General features: G+C 44.6%; 2 protein-coding genes across 3 annotated transcripts in view; one reads left to right on the forward strand and one right to left on the reverse strand.

Annotated features, from left to right (window-relative positions):
- Positions 1 to 14,433, reverse strand: part of SERPINI1 (serpin family I member 1) — a 63,098-nt gene extending 48,665 nt beyond the window's left edge. Inside the window, exon 1 of one of the 2 annotated variants that reach the window (XM_083177821.1) lies at positions 14,278 to 14,433. The gene's annotated coding sequence lies outside the window, so the exon portion shown is untranslated. Of the gene's footprint in view, positions 1 to 14,161; positions 14,185 to 14,277 lie in introns of those variants that run through there. The other variant, XM_083177822.1, reaches the window with a different exon arrangement.
- A 106-nt stretch (positions 14,434 to 14,539) lies between these two features.
- Positions 14,540 to 15,247, forward strand: part of PDCD10 (programmed cell death 10) — a 38,440-nt gene continuing 37,732 nt past the window's right edge. Inside the window, exon 1 of the mRNA XM_083177823.1 lies at positions 14,540 to 14,812. The gene's annotated coding sequence lies outside the window, so the exon portion shown is untranslated. The remainder of the gene's footprint in view (positions 14,813 to 15,247) is intronic.

Below are 15,247 nucleotides of genomic sequence, written 5' to 3' on the forward strand. Positions count from 1 at the left end.
TTGTTTAACCAAATAAAAAAAAATCTGGCCAGCTTTTGTTAAATGTTTTCACTGCAAGGCTTCTCAAAAGGCTTTCAGTGACAGATGAGGTCAGAGCCAAAACAAACAAGATGCCTTGAGAAATTGCACTTAATCAGTCTTCATTTTTTCACCAATCAATTCAAGAGGTACACCTGGGGTAGTATATGAGATGGTGCTAGCTGACATCACGCAGGTTATTGCTGCACACAGTGAGTACTACCAATTTATCGAAGCGTAACATGTGTTTAGTGAATTTCATGCGACTGATTGTAAAATTGTAATTGATTTTTTAAATTGGTCATTGCATTTCTGGAGACCAGTCAGACAAGCAATAGTGACATCTTAAATTGTTAGGGATTGGGAAAATGGCACGAGATCAGCACAGAAAAAGCATTATGTGCAAGACGTGTTCTTGAATCAACCTTTACAATCTTCCAAAACATACAAAAGCAGAAAAAGAATGTGTGTTCCAGTACATAAAGGTACTTACCTACAAATAAGTATTATTGGTCAATGACACATTCACATGACTAAGAGGCTACAAATGCGATCGCGTCTGCCTTATTGACTGGCGGTGGCGTTCAATGGGAGGGACAGGGGTGGACAGCATTTTGGGAAAGCCGAGGGGGGTTAGCATGAGTTTGTATGCACCTCCTACTTTTTGCGAAGGCGAACATATGCAAGGCTGCTGAAATCAGCTTAGCATCTACAGTCCTTACTGAATTAGGCCCTAGATCACCATGCGTTAGTGCAGTATTTTGAGGCATAAATACGCTGCACACAACCATTGTGCATAATTAAACCAGTCTTTCCCATCTGGAAAGTCTTCTACATGGCGATTGTTATACCTAAGCTTTCCCTTTGAAACCAGTCTGCATACAGGATTTTAAAGAAAACACCTCTGCTCAAGCTGCTTTAACTCTAGTCAGGCTCAACAGCCCTAGTGCTAGTAGCAGATCCAATGGTGAGCCACTTTAAAATAAGAACATTAAAATTGTTCAACATTCAATGTATTAATTTTTGAATAAACAATAGAATTACAATTTAAACAATTAAACGAGAAAAAAAAAAAAAAAAAAAAAAAAAAAAGGGACTGCAAAGGGTTAAAGCACCTAAAAAAGATACCACATTACACAGGTGGGTTAGATCAGCCAAACTTAGGTGGGCACCAGAATGTGACCACAATTAAGTTAAATATACTTTACTGAAACAAGCAGCTAAAGTGACTGAGCTTTTTACAGTGGAACAGAACACATCTAATAGAGAATAGGACCAATGAGATGTTTTGGCATTTCGGTAATCTTAAAGCGATTATGTATACATACCTCCCAACATCTGGGAAGGTGGCGGAGGGACGGTGTGCGTGCCGAAGGAGCGCGGTAAATTTTGGGGGCATGGCCTATACTCACGATGCTACTGAAGAAGGATCCAGGTGATCCGAAACTAGTTTGGCAAGCCTTGCCACTTGTGACTGCATCACCCGGTGTGGACCCCAGGAACTTTCACCCCTGCCGAAACGACATCGCCAGTTTCCGGAGCTGGACTGTCTATTCATCTAGGATGGCTGTGACTCCTGTTTGTGCCCCGGGTTATCGATCTATGCTTTTAAACTTCAACCCTTTTGTAAGTGCAAACCTGTATCTGTTTTAAAATGTTATGCACTATTTTTGCACTTTTCTCTATTACATGTGTGGAGGAGTGCATCATCTTCATTAAGTCTGATCTGGACTCCAATTGAATATATGGTGATTATATGAGGGAGGACCTTCTGTATGCGCTGTTTTAGCAATCATATTTTTTTTCTCCCTATGTGTCTATTTGTTAAGGTGGTATAGAATTACACCTTTTGATTGTCACCGGCTGCTGTGAAGTGTGTTTGCGCACCCTATTACACAGTCACTTTTTCTTCGTTAGTTTAAAGCAACATAAGTACTGGACCCGTAAGGCAACATTATACATAACTCAGTGTTAGACGCACTATTATACCATATCTAGTACCATATTGATTAGCATTCCATTTGCTGCAACACAATATCATCGGATGAACTATAGCATACTACGTTTGCAGTATAATGGCAAATACTTGATATAAAATAAATAATGTGCAAAGCGATGGATGTATATTAGCCAGTTCAAGCCACCTTCACAGCAGGACCTGGATCCAGGGGCGTACGCACACATATTTTGCTGTAATAGAAAATCTTAGTGTGTATTATACTTGCATTTATCCTGTACTTGTGTTTAATACTTATAAGTGCTAGATATATTTTTTCACTGAACTACAATACAACAGTATATGGTATTTGTGTATCTTTCTTAAAAAAAAAGGTCATTGCGTGCGCATACTACATTAAAGGGTATGCTACACAAATGTACCCAACTACGCCTGCAGCAAATTATTCAGTCTTGTTTAATATAAATCTGAACCTGGGAGTAGTTTGTAGGAAGGAAGGGACAGATTATAATTTATAAATACATTTGGTTTAAAACATGGGTAGCAAAGCCGTCAACCCAAATTCACCAGTCAGAGAATAAGTAGTCACCTGCAACCTTATCCTGTCCTTCTATGAACGCTCATAACTGCTGCAAGCTGGCTCCACTGAACGGGATCGGTATGAAATCCCAGCGGTCGGAATGCTTGCTGTCAAAATCCCAAGAGGTGGGGGGGGGGACGGACGTTGATTGCCCCCCCTTGCGGGCTCACTGTGCTTGCCATTTATTCTCTATGTCATGGACACCCATAGAGGGACAAAGTGCCAGGATTTCGGCGGGCGGGATTTAGACCTCCGGGATACTGATTGCATCCCCACTGAACACCCAACAGTTCTTTCTGATCTAACACTGAACCCTTGCACTGGTTCTCTGCTTAACAGGATGTACTTGATCTGCGATAACACTAAAAAAATCGCCCTTGGGCATTCAGACATTGGTCCACAGGAATCAACATTACCCATACAATGCCAAGAAAACAGCGCAAAATTGTCTGTTTTGCCGGAGGCAATCCCTTTCTTGCTCCTTCCGGTATAACAAATAGATGGTTTTATTTCTAAAAACCTTGGTTCTCTCAATGTATATGGAGATTGCTCACACCAGATCTAACCTGTGCCAAGTCTCTTGCTCCTCATTCACTGGGTTCAGATAGAAACTAGGCAATATCTCTTGGTTGAGATGAAAGGCAGATATAACCTTTAGCAAAAGGTTTGGATGCCTCCTCAGGACCACTCTATCTGGAAAAAATAACAGAATACGATTCTTCTATCCAGAGAGCCTGAATTTCACTCTCTTCTGGCAGATGTAATCACCACTAGAAAAACAACTTTCCATGTGAGCATTTTAAATGAAATCTCCTCAAGTTGCTTGAATAGCTGCTTCTTTAGAACAGTCAGTACCAGATTCAGGTCCCATGGGGCAACCCAAGACTTTAAAAGGGTCACGTTTCCTTTCAATGGCTCTACAGAATTTCTTGACCAGCTTCTCCTCTGTCAACCTTTTATCTAATAACACACTTGGTCCAGCAATTTGAGTGTTAATGGTGGCTATGGCAAGACCCAAATCGTACTTTGTATCTGTCAATCTTGGAGAAATCTTCTGTAAAGTACGTTGGTAAACCAGGTCCTCCTCGGCCAAAAGGGCAAGACTGTTGGTAACTCCACTTGATCTTGAGAACTTTGCTTATAATTGGGGCTGGTGGAAACACGTAGACTAGGTTGAACTGCCAACTGAAAAAGTGTTCAAGGCTACCGCCTGGGGATGATAGAGTTTTCAGTAAAAGTTGTTCATCTTCGTGTTGGTGTAACATGCCATTAGATCCACTTCTGGCTTGTCGTTTCTCCACCATTCTTCTTGGTATACGAGATTCCACAAATTGCTCCCACAAAGTTAGTTTCAGAAATTTTATCCTGTAGCCTCGCTCTAGAATGTTGATTGCCCATTGGTCTCTGATAATCTCCTTCCAAATGTTTGCAAATAGTAAAAAAAAAAGTTTTCCTCTCACCTTTACTGGTTGGCAATAGTCAGTCTTCTAAAGGACTGACGAATCATTTGCATATCCTCTCTTGAAATAAAGACATCCAGGTCAATAGCGCTTGTTTCCTTATACAACAGTTTAGATGATGTAGGTATGGGGAACAGATTTCTTCTATCATGCGGTAAACTGACAGATTTTCCACCTGAAATTCTTTGAATCTAACTCAAGACCCAAAAAGGAAATTACCCTCAAATGGAAGAGTCGTAAGCTTATTCTTAGAACTTGCATCTGCATGCCAGGGCTTCAGCCAAAGTGCTCTTCTCGCAGTAACACCAGCCAACGTAGCTTTAGCCGAGAAGGATACCATACCCAGAGACGACTCAGATACTCTATAGATTTTTACATTATCTCTAAACTCCTAAGAAGGTACGTTTAGAAATTCTGTCTACAACGTCAGCATGCAGGTTAGACCCCAAGAGTCTCAGAGCTCTGGATACAGACGCCATAGCTACACTTGACTTTAAAGGACATAGCTGAAGCTAGATGCAACTGACGTAGAGAATTTTCTATCTTTCTCTCCATTGCGTCCTTGAAGGCCACCCCATCTGCCAATGGTATTGTGGTTCTGGATATTCGTACAGCAACAGTGGCATCAACCTTTGGCACCAGACACCAAATCTGGAATTAATCATCCTTAAATGGATACACATTGTCGTATGCACAGGAAAAGTTCTTCCTTTTCTGGACCGACCTTTAAAGAATGGATCTTCAGAAGTAGAGGGCACTTCCTTGTAGTGCATCGATTTATATATCTTTTTAAGCAAACTTTCTGCCAAGTCGAGATTGAAAGACCACATGCCTTCTGTGCATGCACAGTCTAATTTCAAAATCCGGGGATTGGATACTACAATCCTGTGATTGAACTCCCGGACATTTTGGGGCCAAATCCCAGGATCCTGCCGATTCCGAGACTGGCCACCCTACACACGACCAGGTTGCAACTCAGGCCATGGAGCAGTCAAACTAGAGATCCTATATCTGGGGTAGCCAACCCTAGTCCTCGAGAGCTACCAACAGTGCATGTTTTGCAGGTCTCCTCACAGAATCACAAGTGAGCTAATTAGCTCCATCTGTGTATCTTTTAAATTGTGTCAGTGATTAATGAGTGCAGCAGCTAAGTTGTCTGGAAAATGTGAACTGTTGGTAGCTCTCGTAGGCTAGGGTTGGCTACCACTGTCCTATATGCTTAAAACCACAGAGCCAATGGATGAGACTTGCAGCACATCTCATCTGTGGGCCAACCACACTACACGCAGGAGTGCGCTTCGTGCAATGATGTGCACACGAATCGTTGCACAAACAGTTAACTGGGTATTTATACATCAGCCTGTCAGCATTCATAACAAGAATATTTGTAATGCATAGGTATAGAACTAATAAGGCCACTATGTACCACTGCACAGGGAGAAAAATCTCCTGGGTTGTTTATAGGCAGGTAGCAGGAACCAATTGATGGGTCTGCTGAGATGTAAAGTCCGACTCTTAGGAGGTGGGTATTGTTCTGGTGCCCGATTGTTCCACAACAAGCTTGGTCGAGCAGCAAATTCTGGGCAAGTAATAAGGCACCCTATTGGCTAATACCAGTTCAGGGGAGACTCGTGACACAAGTCTCTGCATCTGCTCCGAGTGGCAAGAGACTGAATTCCACTCAATTCAAAAGAAGGAAAGAGGAGACAGACCCGACACTCTGGTCCACACACTGTGCGGCAGGAGCCGGATAGTGTATCCGCTCACTGCTCCTGTGTGGGGGATGAAGCCATGGCCGGGGTCGGTGTGAGTGTTGGGACAAGCATGAAGGGGTAGACCTAGTGCTCTGGTCGCCGCAGCCACACTGTGCAACAGGAGCCAGATAGAGTATACGCTCACTGCAACCAAAAAGAGCCGCGGCTGGAGTCCCTTGTTACCCGAAACCCCCACTGAGGCGCAGAGTGATGGGCTGGCGTGTGCTAGACGAGACAAAAAGCATGCATACAACTTGGGGATTCTGTGTGACATCGGCGCAACTCAATGTCACTTACATAATCTTCCCCTTTAATGATTTGTCTGGAATCCGCATCTGTCTGCAGAGTCCAGAAGTGCCAGGTGGCAGGGCATCTCTTCCCGGGTGGACCGCCCTAAAATGTATGCCTGGGGAGAACACTGCGTAAGAACCATTTACTTTGTAATAGTGTGTAACATTTCTAAAAATGAAGAGTGGACAAACAAAAAATGTATTTATTTGAAAAAAATACACCAATATTTTCCTTTGGCGTTACACATGGTGCAGGCTTGTTTTTCCAAGTAAAAACAAAACCAAATACTTGGGAGACACTTACCACTTTTACACCAGAATGCTGGGTAGGACTCAGGAAATCAGACACTGGAAATTGCCAGTGCATGCCCTGCCTCAGACCCAATTTACACTGCACTTCGATCTAGGTTATTCCCATGTAACGCCCTTTTACACTGAAAACTGATCAGCTCTATCTTTCCTTGCCAGTTACCATTTAAATGAAACTGACCTTTTGGGCTGTTTGAGATGAGGTCACAAGAAAGGGTAAAGGGAGGGGGTGGGGTCTGCTCCCAGCATTGCAGCAAAGATGGCAGACAGAATAGCTGTGTTTCACTGTGCTGTACTTTACAGCAATAGAGAGCTTGAAGCAGCTTCTCACACGGTGCCATCTGCTGCAGACTTGGAGGAGAGCACAATTCTTGGCAGAGAGGTCTAGATCTCAACACCAATATTTGTGCCTGAGGAGAGCGCTCATCATCTAGCCTTACCTCCATTTTGAGGCTGACAACCATGCAAGATCGCAGGATCTGGGTCAGACCAGTGCCACAGAGATGCTTTCATCCAGACTGGAATCTTTTCAGGAGCAGTGGACTACAGGATGTCACATGCTACCTTTTCTTATTTATTGGATCTACATGGACCAGTCCTGACGATGCAGACCACCCACTACCATCAGACAATTACCCCAATGCGGAGATCAGCCATTGCCCTTTGGTGGTATGCAACCCCTGGAGAGTACCGCACACTCTCCTGTTTGTTTGGATTGGCACAGTCTGCAAGATCATTTACCAGGTAACACAGGCCTTTGTGGATACACTGTACCAGCAGTTCATCTGTTTGCCAGAAGGACAGCGCCTTGATGACACCATCCAAGGCTTCCAGAGGCATGGTTACCCGCAGCGTCCAGGTGCTATAGCTGGGACCCATATCCCCACCATTGCTCCCCATGACAACCCTGCGGACTACTATAACAGGAAGAGGTGGCATTGTATTATACTGTTAGGCTGTTGTGGACCACCAATACTGGTAAGCACATATTTACTGTTTGTGTATTAGGAACCCCTTTAAATGTATTTGTTTAGCTATAAAAATTAAAAAAAAAAAAAATTTATATATATATATATATATATATATATATATATATATATATATATATTTATTTCACCCCCCCTTCAGTTTTACAGATTTCTTTATTGGCTGGCCCAGGCATGCACATGATGCTAGAGTGTTTGCTAACTCTTAGCTGTATGAGATGTATGAGATTGCTGAGGACAAGCATTCACAATTAGCTCACCACAGGTGATGCAATCATACATGGAGAGGGTCAGGTAGGCAAGTATGTGATGGACCCATGTATTTTTGGCAAACAATTATTCTACTGTGGTTTATACATGATATATTGCTTATTGTAACTATACACTTAAGGCTCCTTTGTAATGCTGGCCACACATCAGACCAACTTTCCACCAACCATCCAACTAGTTGGTTGGATGGAATAAAAATCTGGTACTGGATGGGAGCAAATGTAATTTGTAATTAAGTCATTTGTTTCCCAAATCGGAAAATGGACAACTGTCACTCAGACAATGACCTGTAGTTGGACCTATTTGATTTAAACAATATCACTGAATGTTTTTGTCCATTCTCCTGAGCAAATTGCTTATTGGCATTTGCCCCCATACAGTACCAGATTTTCAGTCCAACCAACTAGTTGGATGGTTGGAGGAAAGTTGGTCTGAGTGTGGCCAGCATAAGGGACAATCTCTATTTTTTTTTTAATAGAAATCAGTTTTCATAGATGAGGTGGAGATCCCAGTACACATCATTGGGAATGCTGCATACCCTCTACTACATTGGCTCATGAAGGGATACACACAAAATGTGGTGTTTTCCATGGAAAAGATCACCTACACCCACACCCTAAGTTCTGTTTGTATGGCAGTTGAAAATGCCGTTGGCGCTGCCTGATGAAGAGGAATGATGTGGACCTACAATTGATGCCACATGTAGTTGCAACCTGCTATATTCTACATAGCATTTGTGAAATACAAAAAGGACCACTTTCTTCCAGAGTGGAATGTGCAGGACACTGGGGGCAATCATGAAGCAGCAGATTATGATGGTGAGCATGATTACAGTGCAGAAAGAATCAGGGCCACCATTGCAGCAAACCTTCCCTCAATGTTTAGAAATAAAAAGCAGTTATTAATCTCCCAGTTGTTTGCTTTATTAAGCTGAAAATATGCATCAAACTGTACATACATTTGACATTTTTATATAGATGTTACTCATAATGAAATATAAAGATACGAGTCCAACTGGGAAAAAGAACAATTGTAAAACTTTGTACCCAAAAAGTTTATCATAAGACACATTATAAAATGGTACTGTATAAAATGGTGACTGCTCCTATAGGGAATCACACACATAAGAAATAAAGTGCAACCTTTATAAAGATTTTAAAAACAATAAAAAGTACAACCTTTGAAAGAAGAAAAGTGCAACCTTTTTGAATAATATTTTAAGACTAAAAGTTGAAACCTTAGCTCCGATTCCGGAACACGGAAAATTCTGGGGGGGGCGCTAACTGTACTACTAGCAGCACTAGTGCCATAGTTAAAATTGGGCCCTCTATATTCTGGTGGCGGTTGGTTTGGTTGGGTGTTAGTAGACATACCAAGATTGAAACTGACCCCTCTATTGTAATGATCACATGGGTTTGGTGGGTAGTTAGGGGGGTGGTGGGAATGTGGTGCAGGGTGCGTGAAAGCACCGGAAAATGTGTGTTCTAAAAAGGACATTTATCTCTTGCATAGCCATCAATTGAGACATAAATGCCTGCCGATTCTGCCTCTCAGCTTCCAAATATTTGTCCATGGGAGCATCCTCCTTTGCTTGGGCATCATGATCCAATTGGCGTAGATATTACACTATCACCGATGTCATCGCTTTAGCCCCTAGTTCAGACCGGTTAAGCTTGTTTTTTGGCAGGAATGCTGTACACTGCAATTTAAAAAAATAAATACAACACAATCACATTACACACTTCCAGGCCAAGTGTTTTATAAAAATAGCAGTATTGTTTGCCGAAATGTGCTAGTGGCCTTCTTCCACCTGCATGCTAGCAACATTCTGCAACAGATACTGGGCCTCATCCCATCCCACTGTTTGTATTTTATTTTACTATGGGAAATAAATGTAATTATAAAAAATATCTACTTACAATTAGAGCGTAAGAGTGCTTTGATTTGGGTGCACCGTCTAACTGTTTGCTTCCACAACATCATCTATGGCTGTTTCGACGCTGTCAGAATGCATCGAAGAATCATATTCTCTGCTGCACCCTCATCACCAAACAGCAGCGGTAAAGCCGGGCTCTTGAGTGCCGACATCTGCGTGGCTTCAGAAGCCGGTGAGAATGACGGGGACAGCTGGAAAGCCAGGCTAGTCGTTACGTCATGGCTGCCCTGGCTATTGTCCAGGAGGACAGGGCTACTGGGTTGCAGAGTGCAGTGTTCCCAAATGCACTGTAGCACAGGTCATAGTGCACCCAATCTGGCCTAGCTGCACAGCTTTCCTGGCGCTTTTGGTCATTCACTTTGGTGAACTGCTTCCGTAGACATTTCAATTTATTCACATCCTGCTGTTACGTGCGATGGATACCTCTGGATTCCAGTAACTCCGCAATATTGCGATACACCACCGCATCCTGAATCTGACGCCGAATCTCCTCATCTGCCCTGATTTGTACCTCCTCATCAGACCAGTTGGATGTAGTGGACATGATGGTGCAGGGCAGGTTTGGGGTCTGCCAAATAGTCAGGGTGAGGGCGATGCTGTAGGACTCACTGACAGCCAGCTGTAAACACACTGGGGAGAGTGCTTCCAGCACAGACTGTTGCTGTAGTGTAGGGTACGAACTGCAAACAGCGTGGTAACGCTGCTGTGCGATGTTCCATGTGCTGTCATGTGCGGGTCTCCAGCAGATTACATCATCTGCCAGAGCCGCAGAAGCACCAATCAGCTCTTCACGGCCTTCTTCCCGCCAAATAGAAACATAGAATTTGACGGCAGATAAGAACCACTTGGCCCATCTAGTCTGCCCCTTTTTTAGACATGTTACCTCAAACCATATTTGATCCTTATTTTTTTGTAAGGATATCAATAGGCTTATCCCAAGCATGTTTAAATTGTACTACTGTATTTGTGTCTACCACCTCTGTTGGAAGGCTATTCCACTTATCTACTACTCTTTCTGTGATCTACTACTCTTTCTGTGAAGTAATTGTTCCTCACATTTCCCCTGAATCTTCCTCCCTCTAGTTTCAGTGCATGTCCTCGTGTTCTGTTGCTCCTCTTCCTGTGAAGAATGTCTCCCACCTGTACCTTGTTAAAGCCCTTGATATATTTGAAAGTTTCTATCATGTCCCCCCCTTTCCCTTCTCTGCTCTAAAGTATACATATTAAGATCTTTTAGTCTTTCCTGGTACGTTTTGTGATGTAGGCCATGCACCATTTTAGTTGAAACTTTGTACAGTCTCTAATGTATTTATATCCTTCTGGAGATATGGCCTCCAGAACTGAACACAATACTCTAGGTGAGGTCGTTCCAATGACCTATACAGTGGCATTATTACTTTCTTTCTACTGCTGATACCTCTCCCTATGCAACCAAGCATCTGACTTGCCTTCTTCATTGCTTTGTTACATTGCCTACCTGCTTTTAAGTCCCCTGAAATAGTGACACCTAGATCCCTCTCTTCCTCTGTAGTTTCCATTATAGTGCCATTTATACTATATTGAGTCTTTGGATTTCTGAGACCCAAGTGCATGATTTTGCATTTTTTGGCATTAAACTGTAGTTGCCATTCTCTTGACCATTTCTCTAATCTGCCTAGATCCTCAATCATTTGTTTTACCCCACCTGGTGTGTCTACCCCTGTTGCATACCTTTGTGTCATCTGCAAAAAGGCACATTTTACCCTCAATTCCATTTGCAATATCACCAATAAAGATATTAAAAAGCACCGGTCCAAGTACAGATCCCTGGGGTACTCCACTTTCCCTCCTTTGACTGTACTCCGTTTACTACAACTCTCTGTTTTCTGTCCTGCAACCACGCTCTTATCCATTCAACTATCTTAGAATCCAATCCCAAGCTTTCAAGTTTATTTAACAGACTGCAATGTGGGACAGTGTCAAAAGCTTTACTAAAGTCTAGATAAGCTACATCTACAGCCCCACCTTGATCTATTACTTTAGTCACCCAGTCAAAAAAGTCAATAAGATTTGTTTGACATGATCTTCCCCCAGTAAACCCATGCTGTTTTGGATCCTGTAAATTGCTGGTTTTGAGATATTCTACAACTCTTTGTTTTAAGAGTGTTTCCATCAATTTCCCTACTACTGATGTAAGGCTCACTGGTCGATAGTTGCTTACCTCTTCCTTGCTTCCACTTTTGTGCAGTGGGACTACATTCTGCGTCTGCTTAAATTTCTTAACCCGGCTAATGACCATTTACACCACCCTGAGCCCTGGATAAGCCCCGTGTCCGACCCTGAACATTTGCCGGGTCCGATTCCCGGGGAAAAGTACCCGTGTTCTTTCTTTTCAGCCCATTTACACCGCGCCCTACCCCGGACTGGAGCGGCAACATCCCGGGTCCAACCTCTGGTGTAAAAGGGGTATTATTCAGTTAGTACTTGCACAGCTTCCAAGACAGAAACAGTTACGATCAGATAAATGAACACTTCCAATCTAAAGATTAGAATATAAAACATATTTTTTGTGATAGGATACTCACTACAATAAAATAAAGAATCATACAGAGTTTAGGGGCATACACACGGTGCGATTTTAAGCAATTTGTGCTTAGAAATTAAGCACATCGCCTAACTAGATCTTGACTACATGTAATCAAATCGCTGACCAGTGCTTACAAGAACACTGGTTAGCACAGATCATCCATACACACATAGCTACAAGCTTAGTATGTACGCTAGGAGAAATTGCCCTGTGTGTATGGGACTTTAGCCTGAAATTAGACACACAAAACAGACATATGCTTACTATCCACCTTACAGCACAAAGATGCCAATATGGCCCTACAGAACAAAGATGACAATATGCTAACTAAACCAGTGTTGCCGACTCTCCCGGAATTTCCGTGAGACTCCCGATTTCCTGGGACATCTCACGGACTCCCGGAAGAGGGCCCCTTTCTCCCGCAGCAGCTGCTTTGCGTCCCCTATATGTATACTGCGCATGCGCGATGACGCCACTGACGTCACACGATGAAGCCGCGCCATACACATCGCGGCAATAGTAGTACCTGCAGGCTGCATCAGCTAGGAGAGGGGACCTCCCCCGTCTCCGCGTACGGCACACAGTGACAGTACAGTCAGTGTGGAAGTGAAGCCGGCTTTAGCAGCAACGGGTGCGGCTTCCACTTCCGTCCTCCAGGCAGTGTACAGCTAGTAGTCGCTGTCAGTGAAGTCTTCTCCAGCAGCAGCACAGTGACAGCCGGCTCCGGCTTTCAGACGTGCTGTCACACGGAGCACACACGGAGACTGCAGCACTGAGGTAATTGGATACTCTAGGCTTCTGTGTGAGTTCCCTGCGCACCAGATATCCCCTTAATCACTTGCCTTAAAGTAAACAGTGCCCAAGCAGCAGCAGAGTTGCTGCAATAATATCATCCTCTCCCTCCTTGAGTCTGTCCTCCTCCGGAGAGTAAGTTACATGTTTTGAGCTTCATGCATATAGGGCACATTGAAAAACCATTTAACACTTTGAGGACTGCAGTGCAGGTGATCCACAGAGATATGTTTCTGATTGGTTGCGGACCATATTAATATAAAGTACTGCAGGGGTCCCTGGTGACTCTAGGCCCGCCCCCTGGTGACTCTAGGCCCGCCCCCTGGTGACTCTAGGCCCGCCCCCTGGTGACTCTAGGCCCGCCCCCTGGTGACTCTAGGCCCGCCCCTTTGCTTTTAATTTTCTCCCTGAAATCATTTTTCAAAAGTAGGCAACCCTGAACTAAACCCCCTACAGCACAAATTGCAACATGCCTACTATCCCCTTACATTACAGGCACGCCAATAGGCCTATACCCAGTATACTGTACAGGGCAAGCATACCAATATGCCTACTATACCTGTATGGGCAGGCATGCCAATATGCCTATTACACATACTGCATCTCTCTAAACTATGCCCACACAACAGACAAGCAACTACCCATACCATGCCCACATGATGAAACACACCACTGCCCACATACCTCCCAACATGACCCTCTCCAGGAGGGACACAATGGTCTGTTCCTGGACTTCTGTCTTAAGGTATGATTACCATAACCTGTGGTGAAACACCTTTGTTATCACTTAGCCTGTTCAATACAGGTAATAGCAATAATGCATTAAGAGGGAAGACCAGGAACAGACCATTGTGTCCTGGAGAGGGTCATATTGGGAGGTATGTGGGCAGTGATGAAAAACACGCCACGGCCCATACAATGACCGCATGATAAAAGACACAGAACTGCCCATGCCATGCACACGGAATACGCCACTGCCGATACGACTACTATATACCACTGTCCACACCATGCCCATAACAGGCACAACACTGTCGGCACATACCAAGGGCACAACAGGTACGCGGCGAAACGGTGTCCATACCATGCCCACGACAGACACGCCCCTACCCATACACACGCAACAGATATCCCACGATACAGATATGTCAACAATATTACCTTAACACAAAACACACGTTCACGTACATAATCCCCAATAACCTGCACCCACTACGTCTGAGCCTCCCGAGGGTGTTATTACCATGGAGACCGCTGCGGGAGAGGTATGATAAGGCGCAGGTAGCTCCTGGCTAAGCGACACGAGCGATATTATAACCCATACCCGCACATAGCTCATCCCCCTGAGCCCACACACACCTCCGTTACTCCAGCTGCGCCTCCTCCAGCTGCGCCTCCTCCAGCTGACTGCAGCCTCTGCCTCTAATAATAATATTATGCTGCTTCTCCGCAGATCTACTGCCTAAAAAGCCAGCACGCTGCCAAACAGCAACCAATCACACAGCGCCCACCCACTCCCGCCCCGACAATTGGCTGACACTGCTCCTCCTGCTCGCACACTTCCGCCCGCTATTTGACAAGCGGCGTGTTTGTTATGCGATGCGTCAGTCATACAGAGGACGCCGGGAAACGTAGTCTATCGTCATCTGTAGAGCAGGGCTCTTTTGCCTCCGGAACACTACAGCTCCCGGCAGGCCTAGCGTCATCTCGCCTCTGTTTGTGCTGATCACGCCCAGTCGAAAGGTAAACTCGTCGGACTGATTCCGGGCAACGCCTTATTTCTTCTCCAGGACGGTGGACACTTTCTAGAGCGGACTTCCGGCAGAAGGGAACCTAGGTCGGTGGTAGGATCACGAAGCCGGGGGGCTCTCCTCGCCCGCTCGCCGGATTACAGGTAAGCGCCGCGTTGATCCGGGATCTGGTGCTTGTGAGCCGTGCTCTGTGTCCTCGGAATCCCTGCCGGGCCTGGATGTGTCACTGGGTGGAGGTAGAAATCTATCCCCATTTCCTGGCCCCTGCCACCAGCCAGGGTCTGTGGCCAGCACCGGCTACATCCCCCACCTGCCTTCATGTCACAGAGCATTACCTGCTGTGGTCACCCTCTACGATGACCACACCAGACTGGAGCTGCTGATAACCGTCACCAGTCTTAACTCCATGTGATCATTCACTGTTTATTGCATGTTTGGTCAGTACAGAGCCCCACCTAGTGTTGGGGTAGCGATCTGCAGCTTGCACACCTGTGCATCACCCCACTGCTGCTGTCTCATAGGGGTTTTGGAGCCCAGTATCAGGTGACCTGGTGCTCACCTGTGTACCCCTGACTATA

This window comes from Crinia signifera, chromosome 3, assembly GCF_055691185.1.
Source record: "Crinia signifera chromosome 3, ASM5569118v1, whole genome shotgun sequence".
NCBI lineage: Eukaryota > Metazoa > Chordata > Amphibia > Anura > Myobatrachidae > Crinia > Crinia signifera.